At 36.5% G+C, this 12,132-nt stretch overlaps 1 protein-coding gene across 3 annotated transcripts in view; it reads right to left on the reverse strand.

The window, feature by feature from the left end:
* LOC131690984 (ecdysone-inducible protein E75-like) overlaps positions 1-12,132 on the reverse strand; it is a 356,539-nt gene that overhangs the window by 188,649 nt on the left and 155,758 nt on the right. The gene's annotated exons all lie outside the window — the stretch shown is intronic.

Here is a 12,132-nt window from a genome sequence, read left to right on the forward strand (position 1 = left end):
GGAAAGAAAAAGGTTACCCTTTGTGGGAGGGTGACTGGTCTGGCTGTGTAATGATATAGGTGGTGAACGTTGACTGTTACTGTGTCAGCGGCGCCACCGAAGGTTATTGAACTCTTCGTACGCATGAAGATAGTTTCCTTTTTCGCGAACCTGTTACTATTAAGGGGTGTAAAATTTTCATTGAATTTTTTTTTGTGTTTTGATGAATCTCTAATTCGTGGGTGAAAGTAATTATTAGGAGAAAATACAACTCTACTTTTCAAAGGTCGTCGTCGTTCTGTTCCAGACAAAAAAAAATATTCTAAAACCGTGCATTACAGATTTAATTCTGCTTAGACAATTTCGAAAGACTCTTGATGGCTTTTTTTCTGGACAATATTTCAAACAAAATCAATTCATCCAACCTAAACCAGACTCCGTCCCTGCATAAATGCAAAACTTTCGCTTTCACGACCCAAGCCCGAAACAACCGAATCGATTGAAGCATCTACACCCAGCTGTAATCCGGTTCGGTTTGACTCCGGCAAGCATCGGATTGATCAATTTTCGATGCACAACCTCACTCCACCAACAAACGTCACCGTGGTGCAGCAGCCTGCTTTGGTGGGCCTAGTCAGTCAGTGTCAAAGACCTCATCTAGCTAGTTAGTTTTGAATTGAACGAACCGAGCAAAAAGATGACGAGACGAGGCTGCACCGTGGTATGACGGAGAAGTAAAAGAAAGCCAGCAGCATTAATCGATCGCGCACTAGTGCACGCGCGCGCATACAACACAACATCACGATGGCCATCCCCATCGGGGTGGCGTGAGACGTGAGCAAGGGGTGCCCACCACCACACGGGAACAATTCGGAAAGTAAAACTTTTACTTTTCACTTTCGTTTGTGGCGGGTAGGCTCTGGCATCGGATCTACAGCATTTTTGCACTTCTGCGGCTGCCGCCGCCGCTGCCGTCGCAATACACCATCACGCTATGCTCTATTGAAAATTGGTAGTCGCAGCAAGCTATGAATGCGCATCGGTTGGCACTAGCGATCGATGAGAGCAGAAAATGAGAAAAAGGGTAATGACACTGACAATATCGTAAAGGGAAAGGGGGACCGACCGGAGGCGGTGACAGTGACAGTCAGTGGTTTCGACAGTGCAAAACAAAACCCCGAAATGATGGCGCTGATACTTATTTGGGCTAGTGGTGCCTCTGGCGAAAGGGAAATTTTCACGCTCGGAGTTTATAGTAGCTTGAGTCACGAGATGAAGGCGTTGTGCCACGAAGGTGCTGACAGGCGGCTGCACGACTTCAACGCCGTACCTTTTGGACTAAAAAAGCGTCGGAAGGTGTGGTGAACTGTTGTTGCTCTTTGTTTTGTAATTGCTTCTATTTGGGTTTGCCAGTTTGTAATTTCTCTAAAGTTGAAATTCGAATTGTTAACAAATTAGTATTAACAATTAACTCGAATTGCAACTTTAGAAAACTTACAAACTGACAAACCCAAATAGAAGCAATTACGAAAATGTCAAAGACTTGAGCGAATCCGAACTGCAACCGAAAACGCCCTAGAAACAAAAAAACTCGTGATTCATCCAAGGAAAATTTCTGTTTTCATCCAAATCTAAGCAAGCGGTGCGTATCAGCGTCGGGTCGGCTGCAGGAAAAGAGAGCGCGCGAAACGCGCAGCGATGTGTCGCGAGATTGTATACGCTGGTGCCAGATCTATTTCACAATCTTTAATTGCCAAACTCGTTTGAATATTTTCTTATTCATTCTGTTTATTTGACACGGCACATAACTTTAGCGTTACTGTTACTTAAAACTGAAGGATCCACAATGTTATTTTTTTTGTCAAATTGAGTGATTGATTTTTAAAGACTACGGGCTGAAACTAAAAAAATTCGCAGACAATTTCACCTCAATTTAGTGTGTTTTAGCCTTACATTTCATTTAAAAATTCAGGTTTTAACACGATCGAAAGAAGGGTGCGAAGTGGTCGACATTATAGCAGGAAATATTTCGCAAAAATTTTTTATGCTGTTTGAAGCCTTCGAGAAAGTATTTCTTCAATGCAAAGGCTAGGCGTCATCTATTTTTAAAGTTTCTTTGTTCAGTGGCCTCGTAAAGCAATCCAATCTAAACAAATATGGGAAAGTTGAATTTCCAATCTAAAATTAAAATGATCTTGAAACTGAGAATGCCCTATCCAAACAAAGCTTTTTTTTCGAGGAAAACTATTCAAAAAATTATTTTCACAGAAATTTATCTAAGACATACGGTTAGAGAACGACAAAGCGCGCATTTTCGCTGTATTAACTTTGTCTAAAGAGAAATACGTAATTTTCACAAAAGAAGTATAGTCAAAAAGGAAAATATTTTTTGCGCCAAATTTTTGAACAAATTTTACATTGAGTGTCTTGCTATTAACGTAACCTAAAAAAAATTAAAATAAGAAAACTTTTCTTTAAATTTGAACCCTAAAGAAAATGTTGGTGTCAATTTGGAAGAAATCGGCGAAACCTTTGCAACTTTCTTTCAAGAAACCTACACCACATTTTTAGAAGAAGATCGTGATCGAGAATATTTTGATTTTTTTTCCAGAATATGTTCACAATATATACGCGAACGGAGGACTTAGTGGAATGTACGTAATGTTTCAAAGATTTTCTTCCATTTATAACATAGTGGAATTAAATGAAAGAAAATCTTTGAAACATCAGAATATGTTGCTCTCTGATATATTTCTCTTTAGAAGAGAAATTTTAGGTAAGAACTGGTCAGGAAGACAAAAAGTGTCTCCGGTTTCGGGGCTAGGTTAGTCTTGTCACTAAGTTAGTGTCGGATTCTGATTCGGCAAAGTCAAATTCCATAACTAATTTAACATTAGATGCTTCTAAAGGTTCTGGACCTGACGGGATTCCACCCGTTACTTATGAAAAGCTTAGCACTGGAACTGATAGCTCCTTTGTTTTGGTTATTTAATATTTCACTTGAGTCTGACATTCTTCTTAGTTCATGGAAAAGAAGATCCTACCTAGCACCAAATTTTTAAAGTCGCACAAAAAATTCTGATCTATTTAATTACCATGGTATAGCAATCATTTCTTGTATCCCTAAACTATTTGAAGCAGTTATTATGAAAAAAAATGTTCTATCCAATCAAAAAGAACGTTCAACGAACTATTCACTAATAGCTAGGAAAAATTTGGAACCATATGTACATCATTCCAATTGAAAAAGATTGAATCAGAGCAAGGTTAGAATCTTATTTAACAAATCAAATTATCATTAGTAAATCAGAACACAATTTCTGAGAGGAATTCTTATTTAGAAAAAAAAAAAAAGAGAGACGCTCTAACTATTTCGGTGATTTTAATTATAGAATGAATGAGTTCGACGGACGTCAATCCAAATATTCCAGGAGAGTTAGAAATATTTTAGTTCAGAATATTCCAAAGGTTTTGAGACATCAAATTGGTTCATATTTCAGAAAATTTCAGAACCTTTTAGAAAATACTAGAAGAGTTCAGAAGATATGTAGTATATTTCAGGAGATCTCAGAAGCTTTTCAGAATTGTCCGAAATTCCCAAAAGATTTCAGTTTAACTCAATAAATCTCAGAAAATTTCCAGATTTATAGGAGTTTTCATAAGATTTCAGCTTTCGTAAGATTTAGAAGTTATCCGCAGCTTTCAGACAAATTTAGAAGGTTTCAGAATGATCTCAGAAGGTCTCAGAATATTTCAGTTCCTTCCTCATATTATTTGAAAATAGCTTACAAGATTTACAGAGTTTTCAGATTTCAGAAGATTTCAAAATTTTCCGCAGTTTTCAAAATACTTCCACAGCCTTCAGACGATTTTAGAAGGCTTCAGAAGATCTCACATGGTTTTAGATAATATCAGAAGACTTCCGCTTACTCAGAAGGTTTCCTAATATTTCAAAGCATCTCAGAAGATTTTCGAAATTTTAGAAGATAAAATTTCGCCATAAAATAATTTTATTGACTAAATACCAAAAGCTCTATACATGTGATTGACAACTGGGGGTCCGCGGACCCCTAAGGGGCCGTGAAGTAGTTGTCAGGGATTAAAGACGATTATTTTCCCCGAAAGGAGTTTTTTTTTGAAACAGACTGAAAATACACTCCGGTTTTTTTCACGCGCTTTTTTTGGCGCGGTATTTTACGAGGTTTTTTACGCGGATTTTCCAATTAACGCGGTTTTCTGGCACCTACTCTTCAAGTTCATTCCGAAAATACCCATATTGTTGGGATGCGGGCCATAAGGAGTCTTTCAGACCCGTCTCTTCAATCTTTCCGAAAATCTTCTAAGTCTTTTGTATTCAAAAGAACTTTTTTTTTGGAAGATTTTTTGCAACAACCGTGTTAATTACGAAATCCGCACAAAATAAAAACTGCCAAAATTCTTCTAAGTTCTTTGCATTTAAAAGGACTTAGAAATTCTTTTCAGAAAAAAGTCTAAGTCGTTTGCATTGAAAATGACTTATAATATTTTTGCAAAAATCGCATTAATTGGAAAATCCGCATAAAAAAATTGTAAAAAACCGCGTAAAAAACCCGAGTGTACTTAAAAAATTGCGCAATTTTTCCAGTATTCGGTCGGAAAGATATTCACAAAATTTTTATTGAATTTCGAAGCATTCATGACCACTATAAATAATACTTTCTAAATCGACGTAGAAAAACCAAAAATTTCCAGCCATTTCCGATAGAGCCATCAATATGGGTCACATTCCGAGCACTAAAACTATGTAAAAATATAAATACAAGTTAGCAGCTGATTTGTCTTGAATAGCATTTGAAGCTTTAGGTGCGGTGACAGAATGTAATTGAAGTCTGTTTGACATCTTCTGACTTCTTTTGATATTATCTGGAATTTTCAAACGTTTCCTTCTGAGATCTGTTGATTTTTTAAAAAAACTTCTGAATCATGCTGAAACCTTTGGAAGCATACTGAAATCTCTTGACGCCTTCTGAAATCTTCAGTAATTTTCAGTAATATTTCCAAATTTTCTGAAACCTGTTGGAAAACTATCTATTGAAATATTCTGAAGTCTTCTGAAATCTTAGAAAATGTTCTGAAATCACAGAAAATAACGAAAACGTTGCGGAGACTGTTGACGTTGTTATGTCATCATTTGAGTTCTTCTGAAATTTTGGAATCTTCTGAAGGAAATCTTTTGAAATACTCTGAAACCTGGAATTTTCATACATTTTGTGAAATCACATTAAATAACAAAATCTTCTGTAGTCTTGTGAGATCCTCTAAAAGCGATTGAAATTTTTTCGAAATGCTCTTAATTGAAGCCAAAGACCTAATTGGTTAAAAAGGCAACACATGCTAGCAACGGGTTCCATTTTTGACCGGAATTTGTTCTGTCGCCAGAAAGGTCGAAAGAATGATTGAAATCGTAAGACACGCTGATGAATATTGAAAGTCAGCTGTTTAAGAAAAGCGGGACTAATATCGAAAATATAAAATGGTTCCTTCGACATTTCACCGATAGCCGAGAAGTATCTAAACCGATTAGTTGGAATCGCGAATGACTCCTCTAACTTTAGCAGAAGTCATCCTTTGAAGATTGTTACCAAAAAGGGAACAATTGTGTGAAATCTTCCGTGCAAGTGATCATGGAAAACTGTTTGAAGTCGTCCGCAAAGGCCAACTTGAGGCGTTTAAGGAACCGGTGCACATCATTCATATATAAAAGAAAACTGATTGGCCCGAGGTGGCTTCCCTATGGAACACCGGATGCAGTTGCAAATGCTGAAAAAAAAAACGGAATCTTCCATTTTAACGCTCATTTCAAGACGATCGTGACCAATGCATCGGATGCAGCAGTCACGTAAGTGTAAATTGCATGAACTTGTTGTATAGACCGAATTGTATAGGAGATGTAAGAAGCTAGATTGATACTAGTGGCGCTTCGGCTATTCAATTGAGACGGTTATGTGAGATAAATTTAGCAGGTAGCACACAAAACATCAATTCCACGTTAGATTCGAACTTCGCGCTTGCATCCTTTTCCAAATACTGAATAAACGAAGGAGCATTTCCAACAGAAAATCAGAGCGTAAAGAATCATCAAAAGATAGAAAAATTTAGTCGAGATTCACTGTTAATGTTTCAGAATAATTTTAAGTTGCATCAACGGCTTTGTCAGAAATGAGGTTGAATAATAGGCTGGCCAAGCGGGATTTAACGAACAACACTAAATATTTCCAAAATCTCTCGTTGAATAACGAAACAATGCTGTAAGCGAAATAGATCACGAATATACTTTGCGGATGAAGCCTCCTGAAAAAAACAGAGTTGGACAATCAACACGCAAATTAGCTCGAAAATTTAGTATTTCACGACCAACAAGCATGAAAGCAAACTCCAAAATATATTGCGAAACACCGTGAAAAAATACCCAGTTGCTGCCGTGCAATTCACCGTAAACACTTTACGAATGGAAAATTCATTTTTTTAATATTTTCCTTTCAACCTTTCAATACCTGTTTTTAATATTTCGGAAAACAGGATTGTAACTTTTCATTGTAACTTTCATTGTATCGGAAAAATATGCTATTTTTACAAAAGTCTGTTGGAAAAATATTACCCAATTTTGTATTAAATTTTGAAATATTAAATTCACAAATATTTTTATTAATGAAACATCTCGCTTCTAAAAGAATTACTCACTAAAATCATGGCAGCAAATGATAGCAAGCAAAGATTTGATCTTAAAAAAAATTCCAAGGCCATAATGTTCTAAAGAGTCAAACATCCGAATCCTCAATCCGATGATCTAAGTTTCAAAGATTCAAAGATTAAAAAATCGACAATTAAAAGAATCAAAGATTCAAATATTCAAGGATTCAAAGATTCAAAGATTCAAAGATTCAAAGATTCAAAGATTCAAAGATTCGAAGATTCAAAGATTCAAAGATTCAAAGATTCAAAGATTCAAAGATTCAAAGATTCAAAGATTCAAAGATTCAAAGATTCAAAGATTCAAAGATTCAAAGATTCAAAGATTCAAAGATTCAAAGATTCAAAGATTCAAAGATTCAAAGATTCAAAGATTCAAAGATTCAAAGATTCAAAGATTCAAAGATTCAAAGATTCAAAGATTCAAAGATTCAAAGATTCAAAGATTCAAAGATTCAAAGATTCAAAGATTCAAAGATTCAAAGATTCAAAGATTCAAAGATTCAAAGATTCAAAGATTCAAAGATTCAAAGATTCAAAGATTCAAAGATTCAAAGATTCAAAGATTCAAAGATTCAAAGATTCAAAGATTCAAAGATTCAAAGATTCAAAGATTCAAAGATTCAAAGATTCAAAGATTCAAAGATTCAAAGATTCAAAGATTCAAAGATTCAAAGATTCAAAGATTCAAAGATTCAAAGATTCAAAGATTCAAAGATTCAAAGATTCAAAGATTCAAAGATTCAAAGATTCAAAGATTCAAAGATTCAAAGATTCAAAGATTCAAAGATTCAAAGATTCAAAGATTCAAAGATTCAAAGATTCAAAGATTCAAAGATTCAAAGATTCAAAGATTCAAAGATTCAAAGATTCAAAGATTCAAAGATTCAAAGATTCAAAGATTCAAAGATTCAAAGATTCAAAGATTCAAAGATTCAAAGATTCAAAGATTCAAAGATTCAAAGATTCAAAGATTCAAAGATTCAAAGATTCAAAGATTCAAAGATTCAAAGATTCAAAGATTCAAAGATTCAAAGATTCAAAGATTCAAAGATTCAAAGATTCAAAGATTCAAAGATTCAAAGATTCAAAGATTCAAAGATTCAAAGATTCAAAGATTCAAAGATTCAAAGATTCAAAGATTCAAAGATTCAAAGATTCAAAGATTCAAAGATTCAAAGATTCAAAGATTCAAAGATTCAAAGATTCAAAGATTCAAAGATTCAAAGATTCAAAGATTCAAAGATTCAAAGATTCAAAGATTCAAAGATTCAAAGATTCAAAGATTCAAAGATTCAAAGATTCAAAGATTCAAAGATTCAAAGATTCAAAGATTCAAAGATTCAAAGATTCAAAGATTCAAAGATTCAAAGATTCAAAGATTCAAAGATTCAAAGATTCAAAGATTCAAAGATTCAAAGATTCAAAGATTCAAAGATTCAAAGATTCAAAGATTCAAAGATTCAAAGATTCAAAGATTCAAAGATTCAAAGATTCAAAGATTCAAAGATTCAAAGATTCAAAGATTCAAAGATTCAAAGATTCAAAGATTCAAAGATTCAAAGATTCAAAGATTCAAAGATTCAAAGATTCAAAGATTCAAAGATTCAAAGATTCAAAGATTCAAAGATTCAAAGATTCAAAGATTCAAAGATTCAAAGATTCAAAGATTCAAAGATTCAAAGATTCAAAGATTCAAAGATTCAAAGATTCAAAGATTCAAAGATTCAAAGATTCAAAGATTCAAAGATTCAAAGATTCAAAGATTCAAAGATTCAAAGATTCAAAGATTCAAAGATTCAAAGATTCAAAGATTCAAAGATTCAAAGATTCAAAGATTCAAAGATTCAAAGATTCAAAGATTCAAAGATTCAAAGATTCAAAGATTCAAAGATTCAAAGATTCAAAGATTCAAAGATTCAAAGATTCAAAGATTCAAAGATTCAAAAATTCAAGGTTTTAAAGATTCAGAGATACAAAGATCTATTTTTGGATTCTGAGATATTTGCTAGTTTCTTGAAATTTTAGACAAATTCGAAGAACGGAAAGATTCGAAATTCTTGAAAACTTGAAATTCAACTGAGATCCCACATATTATGAATTTCTAAACTTATGGATGCCAGGTATTTTGAATGCATGAAGTGGAACTCATTACTTCTTGGAAGTTTTATTTACATGTTATGCTGTTTTACCGAGTTTCTGTATCCGTAGTTTTTTGTTATTAAATCATACGACGTAAATCAAACTTTTCGCATTCTTTGGATTATACGTTAATTGATTTTTTTTTAAATAACACATCTTGTTTGTTTCAAGATTCAAGCTTATGATAAAATCGTATTTGAAATTTGGAGATTCTCATCAGTTTGTTTTAGATTCTTGAGCTCTATGACTCTTGAAATTAATTCCAAAATAATTATTCTGATTTTCTATAGCTCCAAGATTTAAGGAAACCCAAAATTTGGATGTTTAGATTTTGGGATTCTCCGATTTTTTAATTTTGATTGCAAATCCAAGGTACAGAAGCTAAAAATGTCCAAAGTTTGGAAAATCAGAAGGCGATCTAGAGCCCGAAAAATTCAATCAGATGATTCAAAGATCGAAATGAGCTGAAAGATCTAATAGTCTAAAGGTTCAGAGATTCAAAGATTCTATGAGCAAGCGATGGAAAGATCAATTTTTCCTAACTATGATCTGCTTTTTTCAAAATTTTGAAAAAATCGAACTGAAAGTTTTTAAACGTTTGTAACTTTTATTGTACTAAAAGAAATTACACAATTTTCTCACTAGTCCGTCGAAATAATATTCAACTAATTTGTATTAAATTTCGAAGTATGCATGAAACCGACTTTGTCAACTCAACAAAGTTCCCATCAGCTTAACTACAATCTACACAGCTGATTGATAACTTAAAATATAGTTTAAAATCACCGAAAATATATACCTTATCACAGAAAATTCTACCCAAAAATGTCCCCTCCCAGAACAATTCGAACAAGCGGCAACACTGAACGGTAGCTAGGCGACTAGACAACAGAAGCAAAAAAAACAAACAAAAATCCTCAACCGACCATCTCAAAAGCGCGCGGGCGGGCGGCCGGTTGTCGTGCAGCAAACGTCACCTTTCGAAAAAAAAAAAAAAAGGGAAAGAAGCCCTACAACAACGACGACGACGACGCAGCTAACGAGAGTGAGAGTGATGTCGAACGGGGGTGAGATGCAGCATCGTGTAGTGTTGTATGTACAACAGAAGCAGTAGAAAAAGAAGGTCATTGACTTTAGCTGGTAGCTAAGGTAACATTTTCACTGCCGTTTTTGATTCGATCCGCGTTTGAACTCGGAATGGTTCACGAGCGAGTGTGCGCGAAGAAGAAGAAGAAAATTCGAGACAAATAGTAAAATGTTCATAGCCTACCGCGACGACGTCGTCGTCGTCGAAACGACGACGATGACGACTACCGAAACACTGCTGCTGCTGGAGGGAGGGGAAAAACGAGATTAGATGCACCCCGAGTCTATTGAACCCTAGACGGTTTTTGGTGTACGATCATAGCACACTGCGAGAAACTGGAGGCCGTCGAACGAAAGGCGCGCGCACGGCGTGTTCAGGTCTTTCGCCTTTGTGAAAGTGGTACCAACGAAGAAGTGGCGCTTTTTTTTTTTATTATGCTGCAGCCTACGGTTGCCTACTGCGATGATCTTGGGAGTTTATTGGCCTTTTGTGGGGTGGTGTACGTACGGTACGCGCTAATGTTGTCCGTCGCCGGCTGCGTGGAAATGGGTTCACTTTCACCTAGTTTTCAGCATGATCGAGGCGGTAGCGAAAGAAAGGTTATCGAACTTGGCTAAATTTCTAGATCTTTGCGGGGGTATTGTTTGTCGATTTCACCGATTTTACTGGTGCCAATCAACGTTATGTTTTTATGTCTTTTGTTGATTTTAATTCCAATTTCAAACAATGAAACCGAGCGAAAAATATTTTAAGGGCCGATAATAGATGTTAATTTGAGCAAAAATATTCATGTAAACATATGAATAAATAAAATAAAGTTTGCCCCAATCAAAGCAAGCGGCTCGTATATTTGTATTTATCATCCGAAAATTCTGATTGTATGTCCAATCGCAGCAGGCGTTTATGATAACAAAAATCACCAGCCAGACTATCAGCGCAGCCTACTATCAATGCCAGCGATGCCATTTTTAAAATGTCCCTCAGTTGAACAACGACCCATACCAATCGGGCACCCTGGAGGCCGCTCAATCCATCAGTAATTCCAAATATTTTTATCGGCCATTTGCCAAAATAAGCAACTACCAAGGTCAGCTAGAATTCTCGGAACAACGAAAACACAGTCCACTTCCTGACGACAATGTTCGCTCACCTTGACGCTTATCTAACCGCGATATTTCTGTTTTTCGTTTTACCCCCTGAAGGACCTTCAACAGGTTTAAAAACCCCTCGCGAAAATAATTTGCGACCCGTCATTCTCTATTCAAATTGTATCATACTTGACACTTCGTTATCAGCTCCCACTCGAGGAACCGTTGTCACGAAGCAGCAGCTGTTTCAGGAAGAACGCACAAAAGGTGAACGTCTCGTGAATGCCAAGGCGTCCGAAGCTCTGCGCTGGTCGGGCGAGCGCGCGCGGGCGGTCGGTCCGACGATAGGAGAAGGAGCACATCCAAATTGCACACATCATCAGAGTGCCGTGCCGCGCGCTCGTTCAACGTTCGACCGAAGCCAACGTCAACGTCCCATTTCAAGTTCAGCGGGTGCACTTGAAATCGGCTGTTTGCTGCGATATGTCACCCAGCATAGAGTTCACTGTTGGGTTCATTCGCTCTCTCTCTCTCGCGGCCACTGAGTGCCTGCCGAGAAGAGAGACCACCATCCGAACGTGCTCTTCCCGGTTCTCTCACGGTCGCTCTGATTCTCGCGTTTCAATCTGAGAGTGATCAGCGTGCTTCCGGCTATCCCTGAACCCATCTGTCATGACGTCGAAATATCACGGCCAACCTGATCATCAATTTTTGGTGGGATCTTTATCAAACAACCCACTGCGATTGGATCGGGGAATGACCTTACTCTCACTCACACCTCACGGTCGAACAAACCGAGCATATGTCTCTCACACAGTAGGCGAAGCAAGGTCCACATGGTCGAGGCCAACTAAAATCAACAACCGTACGGTGCCGCCATTTAGGCGTTTTCGTCTTTGCTATCTCTCACTGTTCAACGTAGTACAACAGCACTCACGCTCTCAACATTTCCCCCCTTTGAATTGCATCAAAGTAAGCGAGGTTCACAATTAACGTGAAGCATAACGTGAGCAGAGTGCACTGCGTGTATAAGGAAGGGAAAATCAAGGGCAGCCGCCTGCCTTCGCTCCCGCGCACGCGTCTCCCAAGCGGAACCCTAACCAAATC

The sequence above is a fragment of the Topomyia yanbarensis genome, chromosome 3, assembly GCF_030247195.1.
Source record: "Topomyia yanbarensis strain Yona2022 chromosome 3, ASM3024719v1, whole genome shotgun sequence".
In the NCBI taxonomy this organism is placed as follows: Eukaryota; Metazoa; Arthropoda; class Insecta; order Diptera; family Culicidae; genus Topomyia; species Topomyia yanbarensis.